Source organism: Urtica dioica, chromosome 7 (assembly GCF_054948205.1).
Source record: "Urtica dioica subsp. dioica isolate 48M chromosome 7, U.dioica_male_clone48M_v1_H2, whole genome shotgun sequence".
NCBI classification, from domain to species: domain Eukaryota; kingdom Viridiplantae; phylum Streptophyta; class Magnoliopsida; order Rosales; family Urticaceae; genus Urtica; species Urtica dioica.
In genome coordinates, this window is record NC_142762.1 from 26,672,886 (window position 1) to 26,684,647 (window position 11,762).

Consider the following 11,762-nt stretch of genomic DNA (forward strand, 5'->3'; position numbering starts at 1 on the left):
GGTCCTTAGAGAGTGTCGAATTGCTTTGCCAGCCGGACCTTAACCTCAGATAACTTACCCACGCCATTACCAATGAGTAGTATATCATCGACATATAGTACCAGAAACACAACTTTGCCTTTGTGTATTAACTTGTAAACACAAGGCTCATCTATTGACTGTTCAAAGCCAAAGCTCTTTACAGTTTCATCGAATCTAATATTCCATGACCTAGATGCTTGCTTTAGTCCATAAATGGATTTAAGCAACTCACAAACCTTGGTCTCTTGACCTTTATCCACGAAACCGTCTGGTTGAGCCATGTAAAAGCGCTCGTCAAGATTGCCATTCAGAAAGGCTGTCTTGACATCCATTTGCCAGATCTCATAGTCGAGAGCTGCAGCTATGGATAGCAGTATGCGGATGGATTTAAGCATCGCGACTGGCGAGAAGGTTTCTTCATAGTCAATCCCTTCTTGTTGGGTATAACCCTTCGCCACAAGTCGTGCTTTGAACGTCTCAACGTTCCCATCAGGACCCCTTTTCTTCTTGTATATCCACTTACACCCTACGGGTTTAATCCCTTCAGGAAGGTCTACAAGTTTCCAGACTTTGTTGACATACATCGAGTGCATTTCAACTTTCATGGCGTCAAGCCAAAGGTTTGATTCAGAACAAGCCATCGCTTGGCTATAGGAAACAGGATCATCCATGTCAGAGACGGCTACAAGAGAGTCTCCATAAGACATGTACCTGTCAGGCTTTTGAACAGCCCTCCCACTACGTCGAAGTACTACTTGACGAGATTCTGATGAGTTAGGTTGTGTTTCAGTTGGGGTAAGAACAGTTCTTACAGATGAGGTAGAAGCTTCCTCACCCAACTTTTCTTCAAGCACAATTTTGCTTCTAGGTTTTGCATCTTTCATAAAGTCCTCCTCGAGGAAACGAGCATTCGTGCTAACGAAAGTCTTATCGTCCTCGGGACTATAGAAAGTAAAACCTTTGGTTTCCTTCGGATATCCTACAAACAGGCACAATTCTGACCTACTAGCCAACTTGCTAGTCTTTTGCCTCAGCACGTGTGCAGGGCAACTACAAATTCGGATGCGGCCAAGATTCACTTTACGGCCAGTCCATCGTTCATAAGGAGTACCAGGAACCGTTTTGGACGGAACTTGGTTCAGAATGTAGGCGGCAGTTTCGAGGGCATATCCCCAAAAGGAAAGAGGGAGTGATGAGTAACTCATCATTGATCTAACCATCTCCATTAGAGTTCGGTTCCTTCTCTCTGACACTCCGTTTTGTTGAGGTGTGCCAGGTGCGGTAAGCTGAGAAGCGATACCTTCTTCTTTAAGAAAGTCATCGAACTCTCCAGACATATACTCACCACCTCGATCAGATCGAAGGGTTTTGATCACTTTGCCAGTTTGCTTTTCCACTAAAGCCCTAAAGACCTTAAATACGTTAAAGGTCTCGGATTTGTGTTTAAGCAAATAGACAAACCCATATCTTGAGTAATCATCAGTGAAGGTAACGAAGTATTCGTATCCTCCACGTGCCTGTTGGTTGAGCGGTCCACATACATCAGAATGTATTAGTTCCAGCAACTCAGTGGCTCTTCGACCCTTATCGGAGAAAGGTCGCTTAGTCATTTTTCCTTCTATGCAGGATTCACAAGTAGGTAGTGAACCTATTGCAGAGGCTTGGAGTGGACCATCCCTCACAAGTCTCTTAATCCTATCTAGACTGATATGACCAAGTCTTAAGTGCCAGAGGTATGTTGATTTTGTTAGATCGGAGGATTCAGAAAGTTTGATCCTCTTTGGCTCCCTAATTAGATCGTTATCTATTTCGGTGTCTAAAAGAGAAGGTTGAGTGGGATATATGTAGAAAAGAGCATTCTTCATACATGCATCAGTGACAAAAGAATTATCAGGAAACGAAATACGAATTCCATTCTTTATGAACTTTAAACAATAATATTGCTCAAGAAGTCGAGCAACGGATATTAAGTTCTTCCCAAAGGTAGGAACAAAATAAGCATTATTCAAGTTTAAAGTGCGGTCTTCAAAAGACAGCGTCATGGATCCCACAGCCTTCGCGGACACCAGGCTCCCATCACCCCATTTGAAACAGAACTCGCCTTCCTCTAAGCTTTTGGTTTTCTTGAAACCATTCAAGGAACAACAAATATGGTTAGTAGCAGCGGAGTCAATAATCCACGATGTTACATTATCAGCTACTAAGCATGCTTCGGTAACTAGTACAATACTATGTTCCTTTGCTTTGAGATAGGCGGGACAGTTCTTTTTATCGGCCTTGTAAGGTCTCTTCACAGTTCCAGAGGCGGAGGCTCTTTGCTCAGTAGCATGTGCCTCTCCTTGATTCCTCTTTCTCTTAGTGAAACCTACAGCAGTGTGAAGTTCCTCCATAAGCTTGGTAACAGTGTACTCTAGCTTGTTAATGGAGTAGTTCATCTTGAAGGTATCAAGAGATGCGGGGAGAGTTTCTAAGATCACATCTATGACATTCTTCCCATCAATCTCAGATCCTAGGATTTCCATTTTACTTAGATGACTAATGATCAATATCATAAAGTCTCCAACAGGAGTCCTAGCCTGCATATGACAGTTCATAAACTGTCGGACTGCTTGTAGCCTTGTTTGACGCCTTTGCCCTCCAAACATCTCAAGGAGATTGTAGAGCATGTCAGCGGCAGTCTCGAAGTCACGATGCTGCTCTTTCAGCATATTGTTCATAGATGCCAAGATATAGCACCTCACAATCTCATCGGATCGAAGCCTGGCCGCTAAGGCGTCATTGTCCTCTTGAGTTGAATCATCATTCGTCAGAGGAGGACACGGGGTGGTGAGTACCCATTTGTGCTTGTTAACGGAAGGTATTATGTCGAGGTTACGTTTCGAATCTACGTAGTTTTCGTTTTCGAGTTTGATCGAGGAAAGAAAGATAGAGAGATGGTTGAGAGACATATTGCCTATAAAAGTTGAAACAAGTCTATGATTAGTCTTTGGTTTAGGATTTAAGTTTGTTTAAGACTTTATAAAATCCAAAGGTGTTATAAACCAAACGATAATTTACTCCTTCGAGGGAAGGCCGCAAAAAATCTCCATTTATAAGTAAATGACACATCATTAATGCTTAGCCAAGATGTCAATACATCAACATTGACTAGCCACCTTGTAAATTGGTTTGATCACTCACATCCTTTCGCAGGGCCTCGAGGGAGGATTACTAGGGATTGAGTCTAAGTGTGTAACCAACCACTTAGTCCAAGAGATTGACTTTGAAAAACAATCCGCCGAGGGGAGGCCTTGTCATCATCGTCTCACTCTCGGACGTAGCTCATTGAGCAATGATCAGAGCAAAGCGCCCTTGAGTACTCTCATTTAAGAGAGGGCCACGAGGGTGACTCTTAGTCCGGCGACACTTGCACTTTCCATTAGTGTTGGGGATCGTGGGTTACAAACAACAAGTATAACCCTCCCACTTAGTTTTTGGAGTTGGTTCATCGACTCTTATAAGTTCGGAAACAAATTTCCTAGTTAGAGAGCGACAGAGCGGACAACTAGAAGAGAATCCTAGATCGACATGTTCAGAGCAGTATTAGTGCATAAAGGCACAAGGTACATACTCGATCTTTTCCTATTTTCTATTTCGGGAAAGTGCGTGAGGGAAGTGTGAACTTCAACTCACTCGAACACTTGAAAGTTTTAGATTACACATCTTTTTATTTTTCGGCTTGTCTACAAAGAGACCTCCCACTCAAATTTTCAAGAGCATATAGATTTTGAACATATGTGATATAGATATAGTTTTGAAAACATTTTGAAAATTTATTTGATTTGGATGACAAAATATTTTCAAGTTTGAAAGTGAAAACGGTTTTTCAAAATTCAAACTAGTTTTGAAAAAATTCAATTTCAATTAAACTTTCAAAAATCAAAACATTTTAATCTTACACATCATGTTTATAATCATATGAAAAACATTTTTGCTCAAGAAAATTTTCTCATTAGAGTTCTATAACTCATGGTAGTGGGGTTTGAAAATCCGGATTTCTAAAAAACTGGAGTTTCAGACAGCCGCGCACCTCGGAGTAAAATCGCCATATCTGGCGGCTCCGATGTCCTTTTGACCCGAAACTGGTGGCATTGGACAGAGGACAGACAGAGCTTTAATTTGATTCAAGAATCATTAAATTTCGATTTCTGAGCAGAGAGCTATGCCACTTTTAATGCGGGTTTACTCCAGCTCGAAGAAAAAGAAATAAATTAAAGCTTGGTCCTTTTTAGGTGCGAAAAAGAATCGAGTGTAACGGAACGTTTTAAGATGTTGTTTAAAGCTTTTATTTGTGTTTTATTAGCAGGGTAATAACATAGAATAAAAGAAATAACAACATGCATAAAACGATTCAAGTAAATAAACGAAACTAGCAAGACAATATAACTAGTCACAAAATTTTACTCGAAATTTCTCAAACCTTTAAAACACGTTTTTCAATATAAAAAATTAAAAACTTTTAAAACTGATTCTAATGTGTTTTAAAAACATCCCAAACTCATAGAAAATCAACATGCTTTTTAATTTAAAGACAAGAGCATTAAATTAAAAAAAAATCTAAGATTACAATTCTAACTTGTCACAAAATTAGTAAACTTTCGAAAACGATTTTCAAGCTCATAATTTTAAAAACATGTACATGCTAATCTTTGACCATAGCTCTGATACCATTTGTTGGAATTGATCTAGGGTTTAAGAAAAAGATTAAACGCTTCGGGAAGCGGCGGAATTTTAAAAAATTTCTTTTCAAGTAAAAACAGTTTTTACTAACCTAGACAAAGAGCAAGTACATGTAATTAAAACCTATTATGAGTATAGAAGTTTACTAACCTTTCTTGAAGCTTGAACTTTGTATAAGCTTTTGGAAAGTTTGCAACGCTCGTCTCCTTGCAGCACGTCTCTCTTTCTTTCCTCGGCACCTCGAGCAACCACGATAGTTTCTATCACTAAATCACTCGAAATAAAAGGAATCAGTGAGTGGGCACTTTTAAACACTACGACTTAAGAACGAGTCTTGAAGTCGCAGAGCTAAACTCTAGGTCAAATGAGGACCTAGGTGCCAAAACAAAATCGAAAATAAACTAGAGAGAGAGAGAGAGAGGAGTTCGGCCAAAGTTCTAGAGAGAGAGTCTCTCAAATCTCTTAAACTTGGATGATTGAAATGTGAGGAATGAGGCTCCTATTTATAGGAGGAGGATTACCTTCAAAAGGTAGTTTCCTCTTTTCCTATTGCCTTGCGCGTCCAACATGCCTCATGAAGGCTTAGGATTTGTTTCCTCATTTGATTTCCTCTTAGTTGGCCGAAAATGCACTTTCCTTCTTAAGGAAATTTGTTTCCTCTTTTTCTTTTGGCAAGTATCTTCATACATCAATGCACAAAATAAACTCTCTTTCCCACTATGGCATGAACGAAATTCAGCCTTATTTTCCTTGGGTTGGACGAAATTTGAGCTTCTAGAAGGAGCTTCTAGATGTTTCTTCATTTGTTCATGACAACATAAGAAAAGCCCATTAAGAATTTTCAAGTAAAATTCTATGAAATGAAATTAATCCTCAAGGCCCAATAAACTATTAATGGCTGAGTGTTTTAAGTTTCATTTGTCATCAAATGACCTTGTCAAAAAATTTATTGACATTCATTTCGTCCTATGTCCAAAAGGACAAAAATACCCTTTTGACAATTTTCGTAAAACTGTCTCGTTCTTGTTTTGACTTAGCTTTCAGTTTAACTATTCCTACTCGATGTGATTCGTGACAGTGACCTCATGGACCCAAATGAACAAAGCTTGAGCTAAACACTTGGACTCAAAAGTTCACAAACCTTTTCCAAGTTTAGCTTAATGCCAACTGACTCCACTAAAGAGTTGACACTGAAAATCTCTCGGTTCAAATGAATTTATTTTCTACTCAAGAATTCAACCTAATTATGATGAGCGGATCCACTGAATATTATCTATGTTTACCCTTCATGAATGTCATCAGCTAGTCGGGATTTACTAAATTACCATTTTACCCTTCTAGCTGTTATTTCCTCAACTCCTTTGTCGCTTGTGAATAAGTTAGAAACAATGTATTGACGAGGAGCTAACAAGTCACATTGTTTCATCCAAAAGAGTCAGGACTCAATTTGGACACTGGCCAGTTCATTTATTCACACTCCAATGAACAAAGCATGAGGTGACATACATTGCATTTCAGCAATCTTGTACATGAATTCCATATCTATGAGAACTTCACAAAGTTACTCATGACATACTCACAACTTAGTACTTCACCAATAGGCCTTGTTCGGAATCACATAGTGAGTCCGAACTTTGACTTTCTCAAATGAGAATACTAAGGTGTGAAATGGCATGTCTCATTTCAGGATTAAGGTAAGCATGATGCAATTCATACATAGTGACTTCGAGACATAAGAGGTTAAATGGTTTGTTCTTATATTGTCTCTAGAAGTGCACTGGTCAATTCAGTACCTTCGGAAGATACCTAGAAGAACTATAGAGTCCCCAACTCTCAATGCCTCATAACCAGACATCATAGATTCTTCTAACAATCATACTGAGGTCAATAGTCCTTTGACCCTAAGATTGCGAATATATCGTTTTAAGCAAACTACGAAGAGTTTGTTCATGCAAATCTACATTTGTCTCTTCGTAAGTTGTTAAGTTTGTTTATGGACTAAAAGACTAAGGTTTTATCATAAAGCTTCAAACAAAGAAGAATGAATGAACGTTTCAACTTTATTAATGAATGAATAGGCAATTACAAGCAAGAGTCTTCATGAGACTTTATTACATCAAATGTTCAAAAATAGACACTACTACTCTTCTTGTGGGCACCATTGACAACAATAATTGGGGTTCGATCCCAAGAATAGAAAGAGGTTGTAACCAACATTGCTTTCAATAAAATTATCTAAATCTCGAATGATCTAAGAAGAGTTGTCTCCCATGAAAGTTCTTCTTAATAAATCATTCAATAGATACTTCAAACTTTATTAAGTTCTAGAGTAACATGATTGATGACAAAGGGTTGGATATCAATTCGTTTTCTAGATTCAGAAGGTCTCTCGAGAAACGTATAATAGACGATCCTAAAATCAATAAGTGTTAATAGCTCATGCTTACAACCTAGAAGATTGTAAGTGAAACATTAATATAATTAAAGTATTAACATTTTCTCATTCAATTAAATATTATTGATCTGTTGGAAAATTATAAGCATATAACTTGCAACCGAGAGTATGTGACTAGCTAATAATCTAAGGGATTGTGATTAAGATAATCTACTAACGTTATCTCAATCACTTATTTGGATAAGGTGATTTGCTCGATAGTGGAGGTATCCCTTTGATGAAAGGTGAAATTGACAAACTCTTCATAAATACATATTCTTGAATGTCGTTGTGTAAAAGGTAATGACATGTATGATAGAGTCATGAGATTAAGATCGATGAATCACTAGCATTTAAGATAACTTAGTAGATCAGAGTCACTAAAGAGTTAGTTATAATCAACACAAGTTAATGAGAAACATAAAATAAATGACATCTGCCCTCTGCTTTAACTGAGATTATATCTCTACATCTAATGTGATAAATATAAGTCTCGGGTGGAGCGCTTAAACTAGTCAATGATCAATCTATGGGTAGCTAGAATTGAGAACACATATGCGGTTCACCAGTGGATAAGTTTTCAGTGAGTGGGAGAATTCTGTACAGCCGGTTTGAACATGACTTGGACATGTTGCAAGTAAGGACATCGTGTAAGTGACCGTTACAATGAGACATATCGCAATCAAAACGGATAGCCATAATGTAGAACAACCCTAAATCATGAGGTGCCCTTTGAAATCACGGTTATAAACTTGGCTCTTTGATTCATTCGTTTATAGCTACAAAATGAACTTGGCTCTTTGATTCATTCGTTCACAGCCACAAAATGCTTATATACATATGTTTTGAGAGACTATGGTATAATAAGTGATGGATGGGAACATCAAAAGTGAAATCTAACTATTAATAAAGAGTGTTAATGTTTTTTCACCTTGACAGTCGATTCCAGAACTATTAAATTGCGCACACCTTTGCAATATAAGTGGCAAAAGAATCTTTTACTAGGGAATCAATGGAACACACGTCTCATAAGTGACTCGAGTGTTAACGGTATATATGTTCGTGTCACGAGCTGAATCTGGAGGTTAGATTATACTTACTGGTTATATCAATGAATTATTTATCAATAGAATCAGCTAAATATAATTTTGATAACTTCGAGAGGTTCAGTCTTGTGATTTTAGTGGAATATCACCAAGATTTGATGAAACAAAAGAAGAGATGTAACAGTGTCTATGCTCTAGCCCGTGGTCATCTAGTTTTGAGTTATTAGGTCCATCGTCTCCTAGTCCGCTCCGACAAGATGGACAAGGATACTCCTGTAGAATGTATAACATTTGATTACAAGCTCACTATCGAAATTTAGTTGCAACATATTTCGTATTTGTAATAAAGTACTTTATGAGTAGGTCATTAATTGTTAAGCAACTTTGGAATATCACTAAAATTTAAATGGGCCTATAAAGAACAATTTAAATCAGTCCACAAGGCCCGATGAATATTGTTGAATGCGTGTACCAGAGTGTACATGAGCCTTGGATTTGTTTGATCAAATAGGAAATAAATATTTTATATTAAATATTTATGATCCGATATGGTGAGTATTTATTTATGAGAGTATCAAGGAGATATTCTCTACTATTCTATTTATAGAATAATATATCTTATTGTGAGTAATAAATAATATATCAATTATATTATTTAACGATAATATCATGAAGATATTCTATATTATTAAGTTACCTGAAATTTATATTATAATATGAGAAGTATTAAATATTACAGATGATATGAATATTTTATGGGTAATTAAGCTAAGTAGCCTCCTGAAAATAGCCAATTTATTTTTAGCCAACGTTCTGTAAATAAGCTGTAAATAGCCAGTGTCATTTATTAACAGTCAAATTTGGACGGGATTGCCCTTTCTTATTCCCGCCCATTATTTTCAGCGAAATAATTAAAATGGAAAGAAAAACTTCGACCATAACTACCTTGCAAAAATCAAGGGAGCATTTAAAACTCCATAAATGCATTAACAAACGAATTTAAACATCCAAACCACATATTTGGACGTTATTTTTACTGCTCTTCAGAAAAAAAAAAAAAAAAAAAAGAGAGAGATTTGTTGCAGCGATTTCTGCAGACCTCGAAGACGAGTCCATCGTAGATGGAGGCTGGTGCTCGAGTCGCGCCTGAGAAGGAGATCCTCAACCGGGTCAAGATGCAGTGGCTGGCGACGCACGCGAGGGAAGCCGCGACCGACGACGGCGGAGATCGAGTCGCGTCGGACCGTCGGAGAGCGCGCGCGAAGGAGATCGCGACCGGCGATGGCTGGGGATCGCAGATCCGAGCGTCCAGGAGCGTTGTTGAGCAACCACGAGCCGATCCAAGATCCAAGCCGCGAGCGACGCGCGAAGGAGATCGCGACCGGCGACGGCTGTGAAGCGCATATCCGAGCGTCCACGAGCGTTGTTGAGCGACCACGAGCCGATCCAAGATCCAAGCCGCGAACGAGTCACCATCGCCGGTCCATTTTGATGGCGGTCACGTCACCATCACTGCCGGTGACCTCCGAGGTCTGCGTAGGAAGAGACAGACATGATTAAATAAGAAGAACAATTTTTTTTTTTTTTTGGTTGCTGTTCATAGAAAACATATTTACAGTATATTCGTGTAAATAAGAAGCATATTTACAGTATATTCATTGTAAAAACAAAGCATATTTACAGTATATTCATTGTAAATAAGAAGCTTATTTACAGTATATTTACAGTATATTTGATCTGAAATAAAAATTCTGGAAATATTTTGAGCACGAAAATTTTGGAAAATATGAATATTGAACTGCATCCACTTCTTCAATAATTTCGCCATTTTTGAATATTGAATAATTAAAACTTGCCGAAATTTTTTTCAAAATTCAAACAAAAAAACTTCCTAAAAACTTGCCGAAATTTTGAAATATTGAATAATTAAACCTTGCTGAAATTAAAACTTGCCATTTTGAATATTGAATAATTAAAACTTGCCAAATTATTTTCAAAATTCAAACAAAAAAACTGCCTACAAAAAAAACTTCCAAAATCGGTCAAACAAGGGCAAATAAGTAAAAAAACCTTATTAAATGAGCTGCCACGTCATCATCTAGGCTATTTACGGATTATTAACAAAACGTTGGCCAATTTTAAATTGCTAGACATTGAGTGGCTTACGCAGCCAATTATTTGATATTTTATTTATTAAAGTATTTTGATTTATTATATTCAATGAATAAATATCTCATATTAAATATAATAAGATCAAATCAAATATGGAAAAATGCATATTCTACTTGGGTAAACTAAAAAGTTATAAATAGGGGGCTTAGGGTTTGAGGAAACTAACCAATTGCCTTGTTCAACACTTGAAATTTTTGGCCACTTCATCTCCTTGGTTGGACGTTTGTCCTCTCATCATGAGAGTGTGAAATTCGTTCATACCACTTTCCAGAGAAAAGAAAGAAAGAATAATTCAGACCCTTTGTTGAATTAATTAAGTGAGTACAGAGTTGGCACATGCCTTGGTCCTTGTTCATTCGGAGAACAACTCCGAAGACTTGGTGTCGATCCATTTATGAAAAATGCGAGGATCTCGAAGACCTTGAAGATTGTCAACCGGCGTGAAAATTCAAATAGCAGAATTAACTGTAAGTAAATTCTAATCCTTCTCTTTAGAATGTTCTTATTAGTTTTTATGGCAGTTCATCGGTTATTTAATTAAAATAGAAACTAGATCTTTTGTACGTATTTTCATATAATCTAAATTTTTTAGGATTCTTTATTCTGCATTACGGAATCACGATAATTCCCAACACTTTTTTCTTCTTATTATCTTCCTCATCTTTCTTCTTCTTTTCCTCATCTTTCTTCTTTTTATCGTCTTCATCTTTTCTTCTCTTTTTATGCATCTTACTTGTCCTTATCTTTGTCTTCTTCCCCTTCCTCTTCTCTCGTCTTCTTATCTTCCTGTTTAGTTTGTCAAACATACAAAACAAGGTTACATGTTGCGTCAAGTAATCAGCGATTTCGTGAAACAGCGGTCACGAAATTCCAAGTTCGTGACTGATGTGTCAAGAAAGACAATAAGATAATTACTTGTTGTACGTTTTCTTCCTTTTATGCTTCACTCTCATTCGTCTTAACTTCCTCTTATGTCTCATTCTTCTCTTTTATATCCTTCACTCTCGTTTACGTTCTCTTCCATTTGTTTATCTTTCTTCTCCTTTTATTTTCACGTTCTTATTCTTTTCTTGCTCATGTCAAGTTAGACATGATACTTTAATTAGTCCATAAAAGGCAAATATCAGAGCACGTACCTCTATTTGCTTCTTAAGGTTTTTTTTTTTTTTTCTACATGTCTCTTCCTCCAATATGCAATGTTTTTATTAGGTTTCTCTTCTTGCCTCCTTTTTCATTTAGTTTTTTCTTTCAACCGACAAATTCATCTATATGGTCAAGATCTTTAGAAAATTTCTTCACTGTAGCAAAAACCTCCTTTTTAAATTCCGACGACAGATATTTGACTTGCGATTGCATCTATTCCACAACTG